General features: G+C 39.1%; 1 pseudogene; it reads right to left on the bottom strand.

Annotated features, from left to right (window-relative positions):
- Positions 1-6,828: 6,828 nt before the first annotated feature.
- Positions 6,829-7,779, bottom strand: Ppia-ps10 (peptidylprolyl isomerase A, pseudogene 10; annotated as a pseudogene).
- Positions 7,780-12,985: the final 5,206 nt, after the last annotated feature.

The following is a 12,985-nucleotide window of genomic DNA, read 5'->3' as shown; positions in this document are numbered from 1 at the left end:
CAATGCATCAAAACATCAGCTGCATGCTCTGGACACTAACAATAAGCAAACTGAAGGAGGAACTATAAATATAACGTCATTCGTAATGCCACCAAAATAACATTTAAGAATTAAGTAGGGAGGTGAAAAATTACACAAAAACTAAAAGAAGTGCTGAAAAGAAGAAAACCAAAGTAAATGGAAGCAGATACCACATTTGTGGATTGCAAAACAATTTCATTAATATGTGCATGCTATCCAATATGACAGACATACTCAGCGTAGTCCCTGTGAAATCTCAATGACATTTTGGTTTCATCTGGAGTCTCCAGAAATCTCACATACCCCAAACTATGTTTACAAAGGAAAACAAAACTAGAAGACCTACAATCCCTGACTTCAAAACTTACTGCAGTGCTATAGTAATCAGAAGTGTGGTGCTTGCATAATACACAAAAACATATAGACTGGATACAATAAAGATCCTGTAAGCAATCATTCTCACAGTGTGGTCAAATGAGATTTTACATGCTGTCTAAGCCATTCAGTGAAGATGACCTTTTCAACAACAAAGCATACTAGAAAAAACTGAATGCCTGTATTTTTTTTGAAACCATGGTTCTTTGTCTAACATTGTACTAAAAACGATCTCAAAATGAATGAAAGACAAAACACACAAGTATCAGATTTAATGAGAACTGAAAATTGTTTTCCATATCAAGAAATATTGAGACTCCAAAGCAACCTAAATAATTGGAGACAATATTTTCAATTCACAGGTGTTAAATTGACATTTCTCCAAAGCAGACATACAAATGTCCAATAGGCTCATACAACGATGTTGAACATCACAAATTATTAAGAAGTGTAAATGAAACTACAATGAGAGGCCAAATCCATTAGCATGTCTACCATCAAACACACAATAAACAGGAACTAGGTTTTGTTGAGGTAATACATATACATATATATATGTGTGTGTGTGTGTGTATATATATATATATATATATGTGTGTTCATATATATATATATATATGAACACTTGTGCACTATTTGTAGGAGTGGACATGATACATGAGCCACTAACGGAAACAATATGGTCATTCCCTGATAAATTAAAAAGATAATTACCATATGTCTACTCTCCTTCTGTTAATGTGATAAAACCTGATCAACAGCCATGTGAGGAGGAAAGGGGTTCATTTGCCTTATACTTCCACGTCACAATCCGACACTTAGGGAGGTCAATGTATGACATCAAGCCAAGAACCTAGACACATGGGCCATGAAGGAGCACTGCTTTTACACTTGCGCTCTGTTTGCTCAGGCTCTCCGAACTTTTTTTTTTTCTTTTGGAGATTTATTTATTATGATATCTATACGAGTACACTGTAGCAGTCTTCAGATACACCAGAGGAGGGCACCAGATCCCACTATAGGTGGTTGTGAGCCACCATGTGGATGCTGGGAATTGAAGTCAGGACCTCTGGAAGAGCAGTCAGTGCTCTTAACTACCGAGCCACCTCTTCCGCACCTTCTAACTTCTTTATACCGACCAAGAACATTTGTTCAAGGAACAGTACTGCCAACGGTGGGTGGGTTGGGCTCTCCCACATTAACAAGTGAGACAATCTCTCACTAAGCACCTGCAGATCAACCAAATAAAGGCCATTACTCAGCTGACACTGCCCCCACCACCACCCCAGTGATTGCAGACTATATCAAATTTAACAGCTGATGCTAACTCAGACATCATAAGACCCAGCAATTCTACTTCCAGGCATACAGTTGAAATAATTAAAACCCTAACCTTGAAGATATTCTTTTCATGCCCATCTTCATAGTAGCATCATTCAAGCTAGCTAAAATATAGAAGCCATCCAGTATTTACTGACCGACAAGAAGATGAGCGAACATCATCTACTGAATGGTAGTTTTCAGAAGGAAGGAAAAGCTGCAGATGTGATACAAAATGAAGTAAGCTAGTCATACACAGAAAGACACATATTGTATGGTTTCACTTGTGGTGACTGGTTCAAGTAGTCCCCAGCATAGGTCCAGCACATAGAATGCTAGACTTCAAGAACTAGATGAAAAGGGTGATGGAGATGAATGGCGACAATGGCTACACATAGGCATAAACATATCTAAAATTCATTAACTGTACAAAGAACTGTGCACTTTCAATTGGTCAGGATAGCAAATGCTGCATGCAAGTTTGAACCAGAAAAGATGAGGATACAACAAGGCTATGCAAGTACTACAAGCATCATGGTTATGATTAGCATGTTCTTCTCATCCTCATCTGTTCTTGTGGAAGGTATTCCCATGTCAGATTTCCCCCATGCTTCACTCCTGGATCTTGTTAAAATGCAGGAGATATTGGCTAGGATCTAAAATTTCTGTGGGATGCTGCTGCTGCTGGTCCATGTGCCATACTTTAAGGAGCCAGGGCTTACTATTCGGTGGCCAATGAGTAAGGACCAAGATTCACACTCTGATCATCAGCGATGAGGCCCAGTGTTCTTTCTATTCCACTGCTGTTATCCACAGAGATTGTTTTGCCCTCACTCACACTACAGTTTGATAGAAAGAGACTCAGCAGAGTTAATTACAGATTGCCAGTTTCAGATCATGGTGCTATACAGAAGAAGACAAAAGGCACCCTCCCACTCCCACCCCCTATTCATGGTCACTTCTGTACTCCATGAGCGTCCTTGAAAACAAGAAGTTGTCTAGGGCCAGCAGAATTGAAGTTGCGCTTCAGGAATGAACGTTTAAAGACTCAAGTATTGAGACTGATGAGGTAGCCTCAGGGTATCCCATCTGAGGAGAAGTGAGAGCGAAAGAGAGAAGGGAAAAAGCTTGATTGAGAAAAAAAACCAAGAGGATGACTAAAAGAGACTGGAAAGAAAAAATTCAGAAATATATGTGTGTATATATTAGAATAACATACTTAAATGGTCTTTTGAGTTAAAATTACACAATTACTTAAGTGTATATGCAATAAATATTTACCTTTTAAAAGATGCAGTTTACTATACATCATGATATATAGAGAAATTAGAAATAGTTGCAATCTGTGATGTTTCAATTACACACCATAAAACAAAAAATTTGTCTTATAAAGAAATAATGTATTAGTAACAACAAATTATAACATCATATGTGGTAATATGAATATTGACATTAATTATTTAAAATCTGTGGTCTTTAGTCACCCATATCAATCAAGAACAACTTTATGTTTTAAGTCATCACCTTCTGTTAACCCTAAAACACAAAAACTACATCACTCCAGTCTCTTTTGCATTGTTGTAACATATATCTGAAATATCAGTCAATTGTTCCAGTGTACTGCTAGTTCTTTTTAATTTTATAAACTATATTATTAAAGAGAGAGAGAGAGAGGGGGGGGGGACTGGAAAGTGGATGGAGAAAAGGTCCAAGTTCTGTGGACAGTATATTTGGGAATGACCGTGATCAATAATAAAGGAACTATCGGCATGCTACTAATTGTCCCTAGCTGGTAGCAAACCAGAGCTGCTCAGACTCCTGGGTCATCCACGTCTCTGTGAAAAGAGTGTGCGAATCATTCATTTGCATCACGGTTCCTCATTTTGAAATCTGACAGTCAGCCTGCATGTTGATGGGCTGTTCTGATTTGGCATAGGGTCCTCTGATGAGGAGGGATTTCTGAGTTAGCTCCCTTCTCTTGTTTTATAGAATACTGCTCACTATTAAATCAGAGCTGTGTGGGACCTACCTTTTGAATTCCACTATTGCCAAAGTGTAATGACTGGCTCAGGTCAACAGAGCCTGGCACATGGGACACACAGCCTTTTCATTGTTACATGATTTCAGTTTAAATGGCTATAATGACCAGTATTTTTGGTCCTTTTATTTATTTTTAAAACAAGGTATAACTTGTATTGAGTACAGTAACATATATTTGAAGTGTATGGTTTAAATTCTTACACCTGTATTATGTTTGTTTTATATATATTTGTCTGTGTGTGCATGCTCTCGCACACAAGCATGTATACACACACATACACACATATCACATACATATGGTTTGTATAGGCCTTACAAACTTTTCATCAATTCTTATATCCATATCACAGTAGAGAATACAGAAATTCACAAATAAGGAAATCAATCACATGGTATTGCTTTTTGCCTCACCGTTGTCATAAATGCACTTCTGCAGGTGTCCTTTCTGTGCCTGTGAAAGAGTCTGTGTTTGTCAGTTCTCTATTACTATGACAAAATGCTTGAAATAATCAACGTATAAAAGTGAAAGGCGATTTGGGTTCAGGGTTTAGGATGTTTCAGTCTCTTTGATTGGCCCTGTAGCTTTGAAGAATGTATTAAGGTAGCATATCATGGCAGAGAATGCATGACAATAAAACAAAATGAAAACAAAAAAAACCTCCAAAAAACCAAAAAACCAAGAAGCAGCAACCCCAAGACAAAAAACAAACAAACAAACAAAGCCTATTCACCTCCTGACTGGGACATGAAAGAGAAAGAAACCTTGGTTCTGCAAACCTCCTTGAAGATGTGACTGACTACCTGAAATTTCTCACCAAGCCTTATTTCCTAAGTCCCCTATTATGTTTCAGTAATGTGACTCTGGAGATGCCAGCCTTTCATTGTGGGCCTCAGCAGATATTCCAGACCCAAAATATAACCTCTCACTGCCTCAGCTCCTGTATTTTGACGTTATGATGCATAACAAATTAGCCCAGAGGCATCGTCTTACTCAACTCGAATATTTATCATGTGATTGAAGAGTTATATAAACATTGGCTGATCTAAGCTGGACTCAGGACAACTCTGCTGGACTTGGCTGGTTTTCTTATACATTTTTCTAGAGTTTCTAAAACTCTAATTTGAGTTTGGCTCAAGGTGATTCAACTCTGCTGCACCCATGTCTCATACTTCTGAGATGAGATGGGAGTCCAGGCACTTCTTTCTTGTGGCAATGACAAAGGATCGGAAAATAGGCTTGTCATCAAAGTGGTGACTTGGGTCAACCTACGATGGAGAAGTAAACTCTTCTCCAGATGGAGGAGTGCACGGATTTCAGGACGGAGTGCTGTGGGGGCCATGGAACAAACGCGCTAAGAGCTGCTTCCGTCTCTCAGAGAGCACCAGGTGCCACCACAGCCTAGCACCGCATCCAGATCCTTTGTAAAATGACAAAAAACGTCAAGTCCCAGAAGAAGAAGTCTTTGCACGCAGTTAGTTACTCTGGTGAAGCAGTTACTGCTTACGGCTCCTTTTGCCCCACTGACCTTTGGAGCAAGGTTGGGAAAGTCACATCCCATGTGAATCTCTTTGCTATCCCGCAAGACTGTGGTCAAAGAAGACATTTCTCTTTTCTTCCTAGCAAGATGCCAGGAAATCCCACTGAGGTTACACCACCTTCCCCTGTTCCAGTAACAGACCATGAACGTGAATCAGACCTAAATTATGTATTTCACTTCCCATAATAATCATACAGTTAATGGTGTTCTGAAAGGTATCACATTTAGAACAATTGTTCCCTTCCTAATTATCTTCCCATTTTATTTCACTTTAATATAATAATTTTCTCACAAAAGATTCACTAAATAAGTAAACACCAAGGGTTGATATCTCTCCATTATAACCATAGTTAGTAGGAAACACACACCAAATTAACTGATGTAGTAGTATTCGTTGGAGTGCATTCTATAGCACAAGTTTGTATTGAACGTCATCTTTGGATACAGGTAAGATGTTTAGCCTTACACATACGGGTTTAGACAGAATGAAGAGGTCACATCTTTGTCTGAACTTTCTGTACTATTCATGTGAGCTATGTAGTCTTCATTTTGCCCTAAAGGTAGTTTTCTAGCCTGAAAGTTTGTTTGGGGGAAAGTTTGGATTCAGTATATCCGTGAGCCTCACCAGGTTGAAAATTTGGTCAAGGAAAAGATGAAGAAAGGTAGAGAAGATCCAGAAGACTGGGTGACGGGCTACAAAATTCCACTCTCTAGACTTCAAACAAATTTTACACTCCTCATTTCATAGCAACTTGAGTTACTTACAGTGAGCTTCACAAGTCCTAGCCATAATCACTCAAGGGAGCAGAAGGGGTCCAAGCCCCACTCTTTAACCTTGAACTATTGGATGCTGACAGATTCTGCGAGAGGACAGATCATTGTTTTTAGTCGTATAACCACTGCTGAGACCAGCCAACTCCAGCAGATAGCACCAAATCCATGGTAGCATAGAAGCTCTGATTAATCTTAGTGGGCCACAGAACAAAATGAACAGACATGAACGTAAGCAAGGGCTTTGTAGGGAAGGCTATATATGAGAATATGCAGAATGCAGGGCATACATATGTGAAATTGTCTAAAGACAAATTTAATAAAAAAAGTCTACTTAAGCCTTTGAAAGAGCAACAAAAGAAACTGAGAGAGAAAGAAAATGAATGAATCCTCCAGGCATGTATGCCATCACATCCCTATTCATGTCTTTTCTTTGTCATTTAGGAAGAACACTAACTTGTAGTGACATGGTACTTGGAGTACACATTGTATACATTCTTTAAAATAATATAGTTGTTTAAAAACTTATTATTGTATAATCAATGTATTTTATATGCGGGCATCCCTTCTATATTATTTTTCTTATTTAATTTTTGCTTACAATCATAAACTCAACTCTGCAATCAGTTAGCTTTGGAAGGGAATAAGGAAAATATGGAATCCATAAAACTTCAGTGAGAGCAGTTTACAGGGTACAATGAGCAGGTAGTGTGGGGGCACTCTCCTGATCTACAGAAGGAATAATCTGATGGGTAAGATGCCCTCAAGTCAAAAGAATTAGGAGTTGTCCACAATAGGCAGTAGTGCTCATCTTGCTGGTCTTGCCAGTCCTGTACCCAAAATGCTCCATGGCATCCACAATGCTCATGCCCCCTTTCACCAAGGACTACATGTTTATCATCTATCTACTCACTCTGGGCAGTGCAGATCAAAACCTGGGAAGCATTAGTGTTTGGTCCTGTATTTTCCATGGACAAGATGTTAGGTCCTGTATGTTTCAGGATGGAGTTCTTATCGTCATATTTCTCCCTGTAGATGGACTTGCTACCAGTGCCATCATGGCATGTGACGTCACCACCCTACCACATGAATCCTGGAATAACTCTGCAAAAGGAGGAACCCTTATATCCAAACCCTTTCTCTCCAGTGCTCAGAGCACAAAAGTTTTCTACTGTCTTTGGAATTTGTCTCCAAAGAGCTCAAAGGTGACATGCCCCAAGGGCTCGACATTGCCATAATGTTGAAGTACATGGTGGGGTTGACCACAGCTGCAGCAAGCAGTGTCAGGGGACAATGGCATCTGAAAAGCCACCTTCTCTATCTTAGGATAGAATAGATTATAATCTCTTTCACTAAATAAATGGAACTTTTGGTTTTAGACAAAACTGAATAAATACACTTCACGTTATGTTTGAAGACCCTGAAGTTAAGGCAAGCATAAGACAACGAAAAAAAAAGAGGACTGCAAAGGGTTGGTCTAGAAGCCATGAGATTTGAGGGATGAACTATTCACTTTCTATATACCTTGGTGTAGGTGTGCCAGAGAGGTGTATGAACCAGAAACAACAAGCATATAGTAACTAAATAAAAACAAACATTAAGACAAAATAAGGCTTCTCTCTCTACACAAATGACTGAGAAAGAAGACTTTTCCTTAGGGCAAAACCCTGTTGGCAATACAAATCCTACTCCCTGTGAACACTACCTCACACATGTGTTCTCCTTGATCTGATTGTGCATGGCAGTCAACAGCAGAACTGTGTAAGAAGACCCCTGGCTGCTACTACAATTTTGAAAACAACGACAGGAACTGGCAGGTTGGTGTGCCTGTAAGTTCCTGACTACCATTCCTGACGAGCAATAATGAGATTAGCATCTGTTAGCACTCTGCTCAAGCCATTATGAGGTAATGTCCCTTCTCCTCCTGACCAGTTGAGAACTGTAGAGGTGAGGTACAAAAACAGAGATGTCTATAATCAGAGAAATAATAAGTAGCAAAATGTAAATAACAATCAGAGGTAAAATATGCAAATAGTTAGGGATATAATTAAAAACCATCCATAATATCAAGAACTATGAACATTTCAATTAGAATAGATGAGGGTGAATAGATACTAATACCAGGATGACACAGATGTCATAATTATTTGACAGCCATTTTAATACAACCATCATAAATGCTATTATAAATAATTACTATTTTGAAACAAAAATTCTCAGCAAAGAAAAGACACAAAGGAAAACTGAATTCTAGAATTGAAAGAATAATTTTTTAAAAGTATTTTTTAAAGCTTACAATAGGAGGGTGGGAATTATAGAAAAAGTAGCAAGCAAGGTTAAAGCTAGAGTAAGAGAAATTACAGTCTAAACAATACAGAAAATACAGACATGTACAATAAGAAATCTAAAAGTGATGAGTGATGTCATTACACACTCAAAAGGGAAGGAGAGAAAGTGTGAGATTAAAGAAATATTCAGAAAAATAATTGTTAAAAATGCCCTGAATTTGGTGGAAGGCATAAGACAAAACAAAACAAAACAAACAAACAAACAAACAAAAAAAAACAAAACCCCAAACTTTTCAAAGAGAAAAGTCCTATAGACCTGGGGTGGGGGAGGCTCCCAGGACTAAATATGAGTGACCTTAGCTGAAATGCCCAACAGTCGAAGATGGAACCTGAAGAGACCACCTCCAGTAGACAGGACCCCCAGGGGAGGGATGGGTACGCCGTCCCACCCATAAAATTTTCAACGCAACATAGTTCCTGTCTAAAAGAAATACAGGGACAAAAATAGAGCAGACACTGTAGGAATGACCATCCAGTGACCAGCCCAACTTGAGATCCATCCCATGTGTGGCCATCAATCCCTGACACTGCCGTTGTGCTTGCAGACAGGAGCCTAGCATGGAGAGGTTCTACCAGCAGCTGACTGAGACAAATGTGGATATTTACAGCCAACCAGTGGACTGAGACTGGAGACCCTTATGGAAGAATTATGGGAAGGGTTGAAGGAGCTGAAAGGGATGGCAACCCCCATAGGAAGACCAACAGTGTCAACTAACCTGGACTCCTGGGAGCTCCCAGAGGTCCCAAAACACCAACCAAAAAGCACACTTGGGCTGTTCTGAGGCCACTGGCCCATATGTAGCAGAGGACTGTGTTGGCTGGCCTCAGTGAAGTAGGATGTGCCTGTACATGATCTTGTAGAGATGTGATAGCCCAGAATCAGGGGACGCATGTGGAGGGCAGCACCACCTCAGAGGTAAAAGAGGATGGGGGAATGAGGCGAAGAACTCTGAGAGGAGGAACCAAGAGAGAGGGCAACATTTAGGTTAGAAATAAATAAAATAATTAATTATTAAAAAAATCCTTTAGAAAAAGGAACAGGCGATTTCTCATCACAAATCAGAGAGACCACAAGAAAATACTGTGGCATTTTCCATGTACAAGAATTGCTTACTCGTGTTACTAGGATTTGGCCCTTAAGTGCCACCTGAATGAAAGACTGGATCACCAGACTGAGGATCTGTTGGAAAGTGAAGGAACTTCTAGCTGGTGGGGCTTATCAAAAGGTCATTAGGGATGTGCAGGAGATACCAAGATACCCAATCAGTTGATTTTCTCAGGTTTATGTTCAAAACAATGGAAAGCTAACAAACAAAAGAGTGGAGAGGGAGAGAGAGAGGGAGAGGCAGAGGGAGAGGGAGAGGGAGAGGGAGAGGGAGAGGGAGAGGGAGAGGGAGAGGGAGAGAGAGAGGGAGAGACTCCATGAACAAAAGCCCCAGGTAAAACAAAGGCTTTCTCAGACAAGAAAGTTCATTGCCAATAGGACCACCTTAAAAAAGAAGTGTTTTAAAATAGATAAAAATGATCACTGAAGGAATTGTATCAAATTAGGAATAAAGGCAGGACAAGAGAGTGGAGAAATGTATGGAGAAATGTACTACAATGTTGATGCTCTTTTTTGACTATTTTATTGGGTTTTTATACCTCCCTTCTCAACTTTATTCCACTTTAATTTTTCCACCCAACCCCCACAACACTAAGTAGGAGCCAAAGAACTTTAGCAGGGAAAGGGAACATAGATCACTTTCAGCCATCAAAATAGACAACTTCAGGATGATTATGGACATTGGCTTCCTTGGACCAAAGTCCAATCTTGTCAGGATATCTCCAATTTCTTCTTTGTATCGATTTGTTCATGAATAATTGACAAACTGCAACAAAAGCAACCAGGAGCGGCTGCCACTCTCCTCCTCCTCCTCCTCCTCCTCCTCCTCCTCCTCCTCCTCCTCCTCCTCCTCCCCCTCCTCCTCCTCCTCCTCCTCCTCCTCCTTCCCTTCCTTTTCCCCTCCTCCTTCCGGTTCCCCTCCCCCCCTCCTCCTCCTCCCCTCTCCTCCTCCTCTTCTTCTTCATCATGCCTATTGCCCCTCTTGGGGCTTTGGTATTTACATCCTCTCCAGAGTCCCCAGAATTTACCTATCGGCAGCTAGCAAAGATCACGCCCCTCTTGGAACACGAGACAATCATAGTTAACAGCTGTGGACAAACCGAAGCAGCCCCATATCCAACACCTGACATTAAAACAAAAACATTCACATAACATAACTGGGTTTTCAAAGAAACCAAAACTCTTACTACACAATACCTTTTAGACACTGTGCTTATCTTAAATTGCCTCCACCTATGGAGAAGAAGTATTTAAGAAATCAAGTTATAGATAAGATGCCTACATTTAATTTGAAATGGTCAAGTATTGGGACTAATCAACTGATATACATATACATATGTGTGTGTGTGTATGTGTGTGTGTGTGTATCCCTTGGTGAAAACACACTTGAGAGCCAGATGTGGGAGGATCTTGAGATTGAGGCTAGCCCTATTTACAAGGCAAATTAAAGGTTAGATTTGATATATAAGGAGAGTGTTTCAAAACAGAAAATGAACCAAAACACTATGTAAAAAGATAATATACTCAAGCCTCAGCGAAAAGGCCAATACATCCATCACCAAGTTTAAGCAACATAGAAGGTGTATAATAAGTGTATGTGCTTAGTCTTGCCACAGCCTTAGCGAACAAGCCTTTGCAGTTTTATCAGTGAGTATGGCCCTGGCTGTAGATCTGTCATAGATGCTCTCTATTACACCAAGGAACATTCCATCCCCATCTAATTTGTTTAATTTGGACAAATGTCTTTTTTTTTCACATTATGGAAGGGGAGTGGGGATAGATTAGAAGGCCATAAACTTATTTGTAAAGAAAATCAAACCTTCCACAGAGGGGCAAATGCTAGTTGGTCAAGTACATCGTTCCTTTCCTATGTTTTAAAATTCAATTGGTCAGTTTTGGGGAGATTTTTACATCTACATTCAATCATAAATGTTAGACCATAATTTTCCTTTTAGTGCCGATACCTAGCTTTGCTATTAAGCTAAGGGTGGCTTCATGAATGCAGTTTTCAAGTGTAATTTTTTTCTTTTTGTCTTTTGTTTTGTTTTTCTTTTTTTTTCTTTCTTTTTTTTTTTAAGTTTTCTTTGGTTTCCTTTCAGCCTAGCTAGGATGTAACAACTATGTTGATATTTTCAAGAACAACTCAGTTTTAATGATACATTTCCATTGATCTTTATTGATTTTCCAGTTCCTTTCTGCTCTAATCTTTATTTTAAATGCTATAACTTTAAATGCTATAAGAACACTAAGTATTCAATACATATGCTAATTTGAGTTTGGTTTTCTTTTGGTTCTTTTTTAATGGAGCAATAACTTTTGCCTTTGATACAAACCATGCTTTTTAAAAAATTATTTTGAAATGTTTGTATAATTTTACCTTACTCCAATCAAAACGGTCAAGATCAATAACACAAATGACAACCCGTATTTTGATATGTTCTGTATGTCTTCATTTGTCTTAAGATGAATTTATCCTGTAATTTATCCTCTGACTTCTCCAATCTATCCCTTTTTAAAAAAGAATATGCTATTTAATTTAGAATTTATGGGTTTACCACAGTCTTTTTTTTTTTTTTTTGCTATTGATTTCTAGTTTTATGTTACAGTAGTCAAATATGATGCTTGGCAAGATTTAGCTCTTCTTAACGTTCTTGAGATTTGCTTGGTGACCTAACCTTCTGGGACACTGCTCTTCGTGCACTAGAGAAGAATGAATGTATAATCCACCTCTTGGAATTTGGAGTGCTCTGTGTACATCAATTTTGTCTAATTGGTCTGTAGCTGTGCAAGTGTCTACTGTCCTTACTGATTTTCTGTCTATTTGCTCTATCCATTGTGGGAAATGGGCTACTAAAAGATCCTACCGTTATGATATTACTATCTATTTTCTCCTTCTGTCAGCTGTTTTCTTCCAGTCTCAATTTTATTATCTCAGTTGAAGTGAATTAATTGGTAGCAACTAGCTGACAGGTTGGTACAAGTTTAAATCCTAGGAACCCTGAAGACACTGTTTTGTTTTAATGGCTATAAAATATATGATATTTATATTCTTTCAATTAAAAGTATTGATTTTAATGAATTTTTTCTTCCATTCTTTTCTACTTTTCTTTTATTAAAAGTACTTTTTTTCATAAAATATATTCTCATTATGGTCCCCCTCCAACTCCTCCGAGTTCCTCCCTATTTTCTCAGAGCCTGTAAGGGTCTGCACCAGATGGGGTCCTGTGGTGGTTTGAACATGCTTGGCCTAGGAAGTGGCACTATAAGGTGGTGTGGCCTTGTTGGAGTAGGTGTGGCCTTGTTGGAGGAAGTGTGTCATTGTGGGCATGGGCTTTATGTCCTTTGTCCTAGCTGCCTGGAAGTCTGTCTTCTCATAATGGCCTTTCGGATCAGGATGAAGAACTCTCAGCTCTTCCTGCACCACACCTATCCTGACTCTGTCATGCTCCCGCCTTGATGATAATGGA

This window comes from Rattus norvegicus, chromosome X (genome assembly GCF_036323735.1).
Source record: "Rattus norvegicus strain BN/NHsdMcwi chromosome X, GRCr8, whole genome shotgun sequence".
In the NCBI taxonomy this organism is placed as follows: Eukaryota; Metazoa; Chordata; class Mammalia; order Rodentia; family Muridae; genus Rattus; species Rattus norvegicus.
The sequence above is the reverse complement of the archived record's forward strand: the minus strand, read 5'-3'. Positions and strand labels throughout refer to the sequence as shown.